Raw genomic sequence first — 13,020 nt, 5'->3', positions numbered from 1 at the left:
AGATACCAGTCATGCCTCGTATTATATATCCCTTAATATCGATAACGATTATTTTCTAGCAAAACTGACTTGAGTTGAGTTGAAGATGAAGAGGATGTGTACTACACACTTTTTGGGGGTAAGCTTTCTTAAGCTTGAGCTATCTGTTCTTCAAATTGATAAAAACTTATATTTGTTGTTGTTGTTGTTAATTTACGTCGTACTAGAGCTGCACAATGGGCTATTGGCGACGGTAAGGGAAACATCCCTCAGTATGATCCGAAGACATGCCATCACAATTTTGATCCTCTGAGGAGGGAGTGGCACCCCAGCTTCGGTAGCCCGATGACCTACGCGCGAAGTCGAGCACTTTACGGTAGCACAGTTTAACGAGGACCCATACCGCACACCCTCTGTCCCTACGCAGACTGATGCAAGTGGTCACCCACCAGCACACTGATCGTAGCCAGTGATGCTTGACTTCAGTGATCTGCTGGGAACCGTGTCTTAACGATCAGTCCACTGCGGGACGATAAAAACTTATAAGCCGTACTTTGGTAGGTAGGTACTTTATTTTACGTCGCACTAGAGCTGCACAATGGGCTACTGGCGACGGCCTGGAAACATCCCTGAGGAGGATCTGAAGACATACCATCGCAATTCTAATCCTCTGCAGAGGGAATGGCTCTCCTGCTTTGGTAGCCCGACGACCTGCAAGCGAAGTCGAGCACTTTACGATAGAACAGTTTAACGGCGCACCCTCATTCCCTAAGCAGGCTGATCAAAGTGGTCACCCACCCGCTTACTGACTTCAGCCAGTGATGCTTGACTTCGGTGTCTTTACGATCAGTCCACTGCGGGACTGCCGTACTTTGAAATGAGTATACAAGGTAAATACTTTATTTACATAACACTATGGGCTGTTGGTGACGGTCTGGGAAACATCCCTGAGGATCATTCGAAGACATGCCATCACAATTCGTGAGGGCACTTGCTTAATTCAGGCTCAGATCTGTCGCCAGAACCCTGTACCCATTTAACGGCTCAGAGACAAACCGCAGGACTTCAGATTCTATAGAAATGAGCATACAAGTCTGCACATGTATGTGTGAACAGTAAATAAATTAATAAAACGATACAATATTTAAATCGAGAATGGTTTGGTGATTGAAGAGCTTCACTGATGGGCTGATGGCGACAATCTGCTATTCATCCTCAATGGTTATTCGATGCGTATGAAATATAGGAGCATGCGCGCATTACGCTACCACAATTTATACCGAGCAGATGAAAAAAATTGCCCCAATCCTTACACCACGCTCCCCAGCCACTTAATCGTGCGTGTAATGTTATGGCTCTTAAGCTACCACACATACATCTCTTGGCTCTTAAGAGCCTTTGCTATGGCTCTTAGAATATCAGGTATATTATAGTCAAATCTAGATTTGAAAATTATATTGCTTGACACTGTGAGTGGATTAATTAAATATATTTGCCTTTTCGGTAGACCTAACACTAAATGCTTATGGTGCGAAGAAGGGGTGCTTTCGATTTCAAGTTAGTATTATATTCATGCAATAAGTGTTGGTTCCACTCCGTTTAAGCAATGAGGTTCGTCTGTGATTTCAGATACGAACTTGAAACCTTCTCCTTTGTCTTCCAAGAGATTAGACACCCAGCTTCTCACTTGACATCAGCTTCACGTTACTTTCCAATTAAGTCCGTCCATGTCTGTCCCGCAGTGGACTGATCTTTAAGACACGGTTCCCAGCAGATCACCGAAGTCAAGCATCACTGGCTGCGGTCAGTGTGCGGGTGGATGATCACCTTGGATCAGCCTGCGTAGGGACCGAGGGTGTGCGGTATGGGTCCTCGTTTAACTGTTCTACCGTAAAGTGCTCGACTTCGCGTGCAAGTCGTCGGGCTACCGAAGCAGCGGTGCCATCCTCTCTGCAGAGGATAAGAATTGCGATGGCTTGTCTTCGGATCATCCTCAAGGATGTTTCCCAGACAGTCGCCAATAGCCCATTGTTCAGCTCTAGTGCGACGTAAATTAACTACAACCAAATAAATAACCATCCATGTCTTTCCGCAGATCGTTTTATTCAGGCCGGGATAGCCTGGTTAGTAGGGCATTAGCCTCATGTCCAAGAGGTCGTGGGTTTTATCCCCGTTAGCCGACGACTCCCCGTTTAATAAATGGCTACTGATGCACGTCAAATCTGTCGAGTCTCAAAGTCCTCCATGCTCTCATAGCAAATCATACCTCTGGGGGTAATGATCCAGGGGTTTCCTTGTCTTCTGAATGGGTTCAAAATAACAAGGTTACGAAGTTGAACATAAGTAGTCGAAAACCTAAAAATTGGGTCGGCTGTTCAACGACGGAAATAAAGTGCTAAGGAGATTAACCTTGAGCCAAAGATGCAAAACTTTGGTCGGCAGTTCAGCACTGGTTTTAAAATTAAATGTTATAAAATTAAATTTACCAGCGAAAGCTTCTTTTTTATGCCTCTCTACAGTCAGGAAGTAATTATTTCATCGACTTGTGTGACACCTCTAAAATGACAATAACCAATAAAGTTTCTCTACCGATATTTGCATTTCAAACAAAATTGCAACTAAATACTACGGTTTTACAAAATCACTCTTGCAAAAAATATTATTAACGCTTAACACTAAAATGGTTTGAAAAATGTCTACTGCTCTGTAAAAAATTATTCAAAATTTTAGAAAGTTTGAAAAAAGAAAAGTCAAGTGAAACCTCCAAGAAAGACCACCTCTATAAAGCGACCCTCTCTATTTACAGCCACTGTAGGGAGGGCGTTGAAGAAAACCTTTAGGAAAGACCATCTCCCAGCGACATCTTCACCCAATGCGGTCAAATAAGGAAGCACCAAAAATATTTTTTAAAAAATATTGAACGTAACAAATAAGTAGATTAAAATGTATTCAAAATATTTTTGAGACGCTCTTATTTCGAAAGCTCTTTTTGACGATACAGCCTCCATGTTGTAGTCAGAGTTCTCTAAAGACGATGCTATCAATGATTTACTTTTAGAGTTGAAAGCTGGATCAGAAAAAAAACTAGCGTCTCAAACAAAACTCTTCTCATCTTCTTAAAGCTAACTTTTATGATATAAAATTAAATGCAAACTTAAGCAAAAGAACTTTATTGTTTATTTACTTAAAATAGCGTTTTGACAATTTAGTTTTTACACATAATTATGTCAGTTTGGATCATTTTTATAGACGTTAAATTTTACACACTGATACGTCTTTTCATGAAGCCAACGTAAGTGGCATTACCGCACCAAGAAAATGACACTGACTAAGATTACAATTGTTTGCAAAAAATCTTGCCATTTCGATAGCAATTTTAAAGTTAATAAAGGTTTCCAAGAGATTTTACTGCATAAAGGACACATTAAGGATTGATTAAAATTATTTAAGCAAGAAAGAAAAATTTTTTTTACTGATGTCCAACCTTTGATTATCGCAGAGAAAAAAAAGAAGTGACGAGGATTATGAAAACCATTTCCTCAGGCAATCAAACCTCTGTATGTATTTTTACATTACCTTCCTCATTAGTGATTTCACAGATTTCTTAGTTCCTTCTTTTTTTATAACCGTCGTTGAACAGCCGACCCAATTTTGGGTTTACGACTACTAATGTTTAACACCGTTTCCTTGTCATTTTGAATCAATCCAGAAGACGAGGAAACTAACTCCTGGATCAGTACCCCAAAGATAATGATTTGTTATGGCGCTATTATTCCTGTTTTCCAGTAGCGCCATCTATGGACAAGAATTCGACTTCTGCCTCACCCATACGTCACATCCGTATATAGGGCGGATCCATTCATACATCCATAAAATATAATATTTAAATCCCTACTTTTGTCGATTAGTAATTAGTTGCTAATAATTCCGAATTAATTGCTTTTAATTCCTTTTTTGAAGAAATTTCGAAAAATAAATTAAAATACCTCTTCAAACATGATAAGCATGATATATATGAAGCATTTCTTGTATAAGTATGTAGCTCTTGTGTGTAGTTTTCTATTGTATATTTAGGAAACTAAAATAATCTTTCATAACTTTTAGCTCTTTGAGCCCATATAACTTTTTTATTAAAAGGTTAATATAAGCATTATATTTACTCTGATTATAAACTTTCCTATTTTCAGGATAGCTTATGATTTCATGTTTTGTATCAATGATTGCATTATCTGAAATATTGTCTTTTTTTGCATAAATATGTTTTTTCTTCAATTCGTCATTTTATGCCGCTTCCCTTAACGATTTTCTTGGGAAAAAGTCAGCATATTTTTTTTATTTATTTAAATCCAAGGAACTAAAGCAAAACATTTATGTGTAAAACATTATGTATTTATGTGTAAAAAATTCAATCTACAAACAGTTTACAATCCCAAATTATCTCCGGCAAATTAAAAAAGTTAAATATTAGTCTTTGTATATGTTCACATCTTCATCATCTGAAAAATCATCTGCAGTACTTTCACTAGCGAACGTCATTTTTTTTTACTCTTATTTATGTAAATTCATTTACCATCGTCTATACAATTGTGCAAAACACGCCTGCAGTCCCACAAATAGCAAACCTCCCAAACAAATATTGGCAAACTTCCAATCACTGGAGATTATTATCATTTCTTGTTTTGCCTCCGGCCTAATAAGAACGAATTCTGCTATGCATTAGTTTACTCGGAATAATAAATAGTTTCAATTTATGCTACATAACCGAGTTAACTCGAGAAAATTAGGAAAGCAGTAAAAAATTTATTAATTCTGTTTTCCTACCATTTTACGATAGTTACCGCTCGTGCGCCATTTTAATCTTGCCTTCAAACATAAATTATTTTTGGAATTAAGAAAAACACCTATTAACCTTTGATCTGTTCATTCGACGTTTCAATTATAAATGCTTTAGCTGAAAATATTTTCTGCAAAATTTGTATATATATTATATTCTATAATAAATATTCCCCATATGGAAAAATTCCCATATTTTTCCAATGTTTTATGTTGAGCCGTGATGACTCATGGGATAGAGCGTTCACCTTTCCATGTTGGATGGCTGATTGATACAATTCCGGCTTGCACTGACAACAGTGCTGACGTAAAACATCCTCAGTGTAGACGAATCATTGATAAGAATCCCCATGTCGTCAAGCTAACCATGGGAGATTTTCGTATTTTTCCTCTCCATGTAATTCAAATGCAGGTTAGTTTCATCCAAAAGACCAAATGGTGAATGATGCACGTTAAAATCTGTCGAGTCCTCCATGTTCCCATAACAAATAATACCTCTATCAATACTGATCAAGGAGTTCCCTTGTCTTCTGGATTGGTTCAAAGTGACAAGGCTACAGAGTTGAACATAAGTATTCGTAAACCCGAATCTGTTCAACGACGGATATAAAATAAAATAAAATGTATGTGTGAGAGCCGTGGTGCCTCAGGAAATAGAACGTTCCCCTTTTTATGAGGTGAACCAGGTTCGAATCCCAGCGATGGCTGGTTGATGCGAATTCCGCTTACACCGACCACAGTGCTGACGTAATAGTGGTCGACGAATCACAGGCTAGAGTCCCCTCCCAGGCTAACCGTGGGAGGTTTTTCTCGCCATGTCACACAAATGTGGATCAGTTCCATCAAATTTCTCCCCGGAGTTCCCTTGTCTTCTGGATTGAGTTCAAAAATGGCAAGGCTAACAGAGTTGAACATAAGTAGTCGTATTTCCGAAATTGGGTTCGGCTGTTCAGCGATGGTAAAAATAAAACAAAAATAATATAATAGAAATAAAATAAAAACTTTAAAGGTTCCTTCGTAAAAAGATTTGAACAGCTTGTAAAGAGTATGTTCTATATTTTTTGGAATTCTCTGAATTAATTAACGTTGTTGTTGTAGCAGCTCATTTACGTCGCACTAGAGCTGCACAATGGGCTATTGGTGACGGTCTGGGAAACATCCCTTAGGATAATCCGAAGACATGCCATCACAATTTTGATCCTCTGCAGAGGGGATGGCACCCCTGCTTCGGTAGCCCGATGACCTGCACGCGAAGTTGAGCACTTTACAATGGAACAGTTTAACGAGGACCCATACCGCACACCCTTCGTTTCTACGTAGACCAATCCAAGTGGTCACCCACCCGCACACTGACCGCAGCCAGTAATGCTTGACTTCGGTGATCTGCTGGGAACTGTGTCTTAACGATCAGTCCACTGCGGGACGACAAGCTCGTGAAAAGGTGGTTATTCAAAAAAAGCTCTTGACTCAAGCTCTCCCCTAGAAACTATCCCAAGCAATTCAATCTTACACCTTTTGTGATTTTTTTCTTCATAACAAGTTATATGGCAAGATTTTTATCAGAAAAACGTCTATAGCTTTATTATACCACATTTCTCCATAAAGGATGGCATATATGGACAGAAAAAAATCCAGTAGATTCTGAGAAATAATGTTAATTTCATGATAGCTGTCGCATAATGTTTCACATATAGGAAATGTCATCAAAATACAAAAACTGCAATATTTTATTTTCCAGTTATCATTGATATTAAATTTACTTGAAATGTTATGTATTATGTTTATTCATCTTTTTGAATAGTAATAGGCATTAAATTCATCAAATGTAGTAAAAAGATTTTTTTTTTAAATTTATTTAAAAAGAGAGTTTTGAATAAAAATAAACTGAATATTTTTGAAGAAATAAAAAGTTTTAAACTGATTTCTGTAAATGAAGTTCGCTTCATTATTTATGAGTAATACTTATTTAAACGTTCAAGCAAGCAATAATCTGAGCAAAAATTCTATTTCAATAGGGATTTTTTTAAGTAATTTACTCAATTTTGGAGAATTTTAAAAAATGTACAAACCTCAAAAGATTTTTTTAATAAATCAGTAGAAACCGACGAAATCCAGTAGTTTAGTGGAGTTGACAACTATGATAATGGTATTACACGCTTGAAATCCGTTTTTGACAGCTAAAAATGTGATGGGAATAAATCTTCAGACTTATCTATGTTAACTGCAGTTAATTATTTACACGATTAAAATTTTTATAATTTAAAATAAATTTTATAAATTGGAAATCGAAACGGCCTCAGAGCAGAACCCTTTCCCCCCCCCCCCCTCTATGTCTGGATTTTCAAATAGATTACAAATCTTTTTAGTTAGGAAACTATATGGGACTGAAAACTGCATAGTTTTAAAAGAAAGCGTTGTGGAAATTATTTTGAACAAATAAATACGAAAAATATAAAGAAAAGACACAAATGAAAAGGGGAGGAGAGGGAAGGGAACCCCAAATGGCGAGAGTTGAGATCGCCCATAAAAGAAATCGAACCATTTTTTAACCCTGCGTTTGAACAGCCCTGTAGAGCAGTGTTTCCCAAAGTGTGGTACGCGTACCCCCTGGGGTACGTGAACAGTTTAGAGGGGGTACGCGTTCTTATGCGAAATATCTTGCAACAAACGAAACTTTCAAAAAATTTTATTTAAAAACAAAGCTAGCCATGAAAATTTACGATTACGTGTTTTTCTATTGGCTATTGTTTGCAGAGTTAACAGTTAATAATTAGCGGTGTCAATAGCCAGTTGTGATTTTTAACTTTTGCGCAATTTTTTTACAGTAAAAAATGCATTCATTTTTTTTATGAGTGGTACACAGCGTTACGAAAAATTTAGAAAGGGTACACAAAACTCATAATTTTGGGAAACACTGTGCTTAGCTAATGCTCTCACCAGCAACGTTTTCTCGATGTCGAGCTCATTTTCCCCTTTCTTTCTCTTTCTAAGTCCGTTTGTATTATGGAATCGTCATGTCCCTTGTCTTTCATCTCTTCAGTGGGTCGATAAATGAGTACCAAGCATGCTTGGGAACTAACACTGGGGGTTCCGCGTTCGGCTGACCACCTAAACCGGAACATCTGCTCCTGCACCCCAAAGCCCTAGGTCAAGCAAACTGAGATGGGCACAGTAGGGCCTCTGTGGGCTGTCGTGCCAATGAGTTTAGTTTTTATTGGTACATTTAAGAGATTTCTTTTAAAGCAGGACAACGCTCTCACCCAAATAGTTCCTCGCTATGGCAAAAAGAACTATTACCATCGTTTTCTTTTAATATTTTTAGTTAAATATATGAAGTTCTTGGTAATCGTTCGGTAATTATTCAATTCATACTATTAGTCTTCCTATATCTTTTGTACAAATCCTTTAATAAAATACTTTTTTTATCTATCCATCTAAGTTCAAATAAATCTCTTTTAAACTTGTTTTGTTCAATTCATTAAATTGAATCAATTTTAGTTTCAATTTTAGTTAGACCTGAGTAAGAATATATTACCTGTTTTTATTAAAGAAGTTATTCTTTTTTAGGATACTTTGAATGACAAAAGTGCGCAACAATTTATTTCAATTTCTCGCAAAAATCTATTTCAATGTTGAATAAAATTAATTCTCGAGAGTGGATCTAATGAATACAAAATGCAATTAAAGTGTTAATTAACTTTCTACTCTGGATAATCTTGTGGATGAGAAACTTTATGCAAGTTTTTATCATATTAAGAATTCCGAGAACAAAATTTTAGATCAAGCTATAATGATAACCAATCAAATTGACTAGGTTTAAGTTTGCCTAATGGAAATCGATACTAAATCTGTCAAACCAAATAGGGTTGGTAGGTACTTTATTTACGTCGCACTTTTATTACTGTACAATGGGCTATTGGCGACGGTTTAGGGCTGATCAAAGTAGTCACCCAACTGCTTACTAACCGCAGCCAGTGATGTTTCGGTGTTCTACTGGGAATCGTAATTCAGTCCATTCTTTGGTGCGTTGGAGAGGAACGATCTTTAACTTTCTGATCAATTCCTTAAAAGGAAAATTTTATTTATTAGTAGGACCAGTACGAAATCCAATTAAAGTAGGAAGACAAATGAAGGCTTGATAATTTTCAGCTTTTCTTCTGCGTTAACGGGATGTGTTAGGACGAACCAAACATGTATTAATACAATAAAACATTTTGTGATCTTTAAACTAATTTTTTATTAAAATTTAAATCCAACAATTTGAATATCGTTAGGAAAGGGCGGGATAGTCTGGTTGGTAGGGCACTAGGGTTCGATCCCAGCTGGCTGAAGAAATGGTGACTGATGCACGTTAAATCTGTCGAGTCACAAAGTCCTCCATGTTCCCATAACAAATCATACCTCTGGGGTTACTGATTCAGAAGTTTCCTTGTTTTCTGGATTGGTTCAAAAATTACAAGGCTACTGAGTTGAACATTAGTAGTCGTGAACCCAAAATTGGGTCAGCTGTTCAACGACTGTCATAAAATAAAAAAATAGTGCGTGGAGTCCCTCCGCGTGGAAGAAGTTAAACTTCGTAACCTGCGACGTTAATTGTAAAAGAATCAGCAGTCATAGAAGGATCACTAGTTCTATTCAACGACTCTTTTTCCTGCTCCGCTCGCTTCCGTGCTCTGTAATAACGGTAATATTGTGCATTTTTCCCTCCTGGACCTCTTGAACCAGTGGAAGTGCTTGTGGTTGTCTCATCGTCTCGCCATGGAAAATGTATTTGTATTAATAATGTATGTGAATGCGTCATAATGTAATTTCAAAAGAGAAAACCTAACAATCAATTGATATTCTCAAGAGACCTACCTTGACATAACCTTTAATCCATTGCATTGTCCGTGAGATTGTTTTCACTCATTTTTTACAATTGAAATAAATTTGAAAATAAAAAATACTATCCTATTAAATTATATGTGTATCAAATCAAACTAAAAAAATATTTATAGAAAAACAATACTTTTATGACTTTTATGCTAATGAGAACCGAAACAGTATGGAAATGAATGAGGGAAAACTACCACGTTATTTCCCGGCCAATAAAAATGTATCGTTAAACGTTTAACGCAACTTTTTTGGAAGTCGCATAAGAAGTATAACTTCAATAAAAATAATACGGGATAATATCTAAAGCTAAGTATTTCGGAGGATGATTTTAAGAATACTATTTTTTGATTCGTGGTGGCTCAGGGGATAAAGCGTTGGCTTCTAATGAAGTGAACCGGGTGCGAATCCCACCGATAGCTGATCGATTCGAATTCCGCACCCGACTCGCACCGACCACAGGGCTGACTTAACATATCTTCAGTGGTAGAGGGAATTAAATCCCTTTGCCCTCACGCTAACCATAGGTGTTCGTGGTTTTCTTCTCCATGTAAGTCCTCCATGTTCCCATAACAAATCAAACATCTGATTCAGAAGTTTCCTTGTCTTCTGGATTGGTTCAAAAATTACAAGGCTACTGAGTTGAACATTAGTTGTCGTGAGCCCAAAATTGGGTCAGCTGTTCAGCAACGGTTATAAAATAAAATAAATATCGTTAGGAAGTAAAACTGTCTCAAGTTAGCATAAGATTGTAGAGTCCGAGTTTGAAATTAAACAAAGTTTAACACAATCAATTTTTTTAGGAATCAAAATTTTAAATCATTTTAATTAATAATTATTTCCAATTTGTTAAATATGTATTTTCGGACTTTTAGTGCCATATTCATTCAATTTATACATTATTTTCTTTTTCCGGAGAAGGTATAGCACGAAAAGATTATGGAAGATCTCGGAAAGAAGAAAACCCCCTTAAGTATGCAGACTATCAACAAAAAACAGAGAAAACGAAGAAGAAAAAGGTAAAAGAGCAGCAACTAAGAAGAAAAAACAGTTTCAGAGACAAAATCTGAATGAGAGACAAAGAAAAATATTATTATAAAGTTTTGATATCATTACTATATTTTTTGTTAATATGTCAATTTAAATAAATCTGCTTTCTAAATATTTGTGTTACGCAAATAACGAAAACTCTGAATATTTACTACTCAAGCAAGAGAGTAGTTCAGTTTTTTAAAAAAATACTTATTTAAACATAATTGTTAAACAAAAATAAGCACAGTTGTTATAATTCTCAGAATTTTGAGTTTTTGATGAGGCCAGCTAATAGCCCATTGTGCTGCCCTAGTACTACGTAAAGTACCTACTTATCTTTTTTGAAAGAAGTTTCGTAGTTAGAAGTTAGTAAAAACCAGTTGTTACCGAATTTATCACGGCCAAATCTAAGACCATCTCTAGTTCTAAAGTTAAAAGCTTTTGTGTATTATTCCCTTGTTAAATGATAAACTTTTCGACGGGTAACTTCATTAGTTATCATTAGACCACCATTGTTGTTGCTGTTATTTTAATTTTTTTTATCTCGATTTAAAATTTTTGTGCTTTCAAAACGCGGATGCTATTCAGTAATTCGTAGAAAGAACCCGTGCCTTTTTTCTGTTAATGACCAAGTTCTTTGATTCTCGCCACCCTGGCAATTGAAGCGGAGCATATCAATTCATATTATTCATAAATTTACGGGTTTGAGAGGGGGCCAACTATGCTGAGTAGTCTCGCCATTCCGGAAAGTCTTCTGCAGCGTCGGCGTAGCGGGTTCGAATTCCGAAACAATCCTGGATGTATCTTTGTGACGTCAGTCTCTTACTTGAGCTACCTTCTCAACAAATAGCTTATAAGTCGTACTTCCTGAAGATCATTGTTGTTGTTGTTGTTAATTTACGTCACACTAGAGCTGCACAATGGGCTATTGGCGACAGTCTGGGAAACATCCCGGAGGATGATCCGAAGACATGCCATCACAATTTTGATCCTCTGCGGAGGGGATGGCACCCCCGCTATGGTATCCCGACAACCTGCGCGCGAAGTCGAGCACTTTACGGTAGCACAGTTTAACGAGGACCCATACCGCACACCCTCGGTCCCTACGCAGACTGATCAAAGTGATCACCCACCCACACACTGACCGCAGCCAGTGATGCTTGACTTCGGTGATCTGCTGGGAACTTAACGATCAGTTCATTGCGGGACTCCTGAAGATCATACAGGTACATTTATTTACGTCGCACTAAATCTGCACAATGGGCTATTGGCGACGGTATGGAAAACATCTCTGAAGATGATCTGGAGACAACATTCATGCGTCATGTCCTGTTTGACAGGGAAGACGCATTTACACACCACCCATCCATCCATCCGCAGATTATAATTAAGACCTGAAGCAGAGCATCATCAATCTCCCATCCAGTACCCCCAGATGTATTTAGTTGTTATGGGAATTTGGTATACTTTGTGACAGGGATAGATTTAACGTGCTCCAGTCACCATTTTGAAAAACCCCTCTTAACCCATCTTCGACCGGTGGGGATCGAACTCATGTCCTCTCGGACATGGGTCCAACGCCCTACCAGCCAAGTTATTCTGACGTAAGAGCATACAAGCTAGCATATAACAATAAATAAATACAGGTCCGTGTACTCAATCATTCGCCATTAAAGCACTAGACATCAGATTAAAAGAATGACATCCAGAATTAGAGTAGGAATCGAACGCCTTCAAAATGTTCAGCTGATTGACTCTATTTTGTTGCCACTTATTTACTCAACTGAACGTGTATATGTGCTCGATATAAAATGATAATTCTTGTGATCAGAAATTACTAAATAAGGAACCCAAAGATATATCTAGCTTACGGCCCACAGCGTTATCAGAAGGTCGGTAGGTATTTTATTTACGTCGCGCCGGAGCTGTACAATGGGCGATGTTACATACCTCAGGATGTTCCTAAGATGTGTCATCGCAATTTTGATCCTCTCTACCAAAACAGGATTGGTTCCATGCTTTGTTAGCCCGACGACATGCGCTTGAAGTCGAACACTTTACGGTAGAATAGTTTAACGAGGACAGCTACCGCGCACCCTTGGTCCCTACGGAGGCTGATTGAAGAGGTCACCCACCCGCTGCCAGAAAGTGATGCTTGACCTCGGTGTTCTACTGGGAATCGTGTCTTTAAGATCAGTCCATTGCGAGACGAGCGTTATCAGAAGGACAATACTTCCAGCACTGGGATCTAAGCACATAAAATTTCATTAATTAACAAAAACAAGTAGCCGGAAATGATCTCAC

General features: G+C 37.5%; 1 long non-coding RNA gene across 1 annotated transcript; it reads left to right on the top strand.

Moving 5' to 3' along the window:
* Positions 1-3,863: 3,863 nt before the first annotated feature.
* Positions 3,864-10,643, top strand: LOC147816735 (uncharacterized). The gene is made up of 2 exons (XR_015435956.1): positions 3,864-4,013; positions 10,606-10,643. It is a non-coding gene; the product is annotated as an uncharacterized LOC147816735 (long non-coding RNA).
* Positions 10,644-13,020: the final 2,377 nt, after the last annotated feature.

The sequence above is a fragment of the Parasteatoda tepidariorum genome, chromosome 1 (genome assembly GCF_982258835.1).
Source record: "Parasteatoda tepidariorum strain Cologne lab strain chromosome 1, Ptep-v5.0, whole genome shotgun sequence".
In the NCBI taxonomy this organism is placed as follows: domain Eukaryota; kingdom Metazoa; phylum Arthropoda; class Arachnida; order Araneae; family Theridiidae; genus Parasteatoda; species Parasteatoda tepidariorum.
This window is presented reverse-complemented; position numbering and strand designations above follow the sequence as displayed.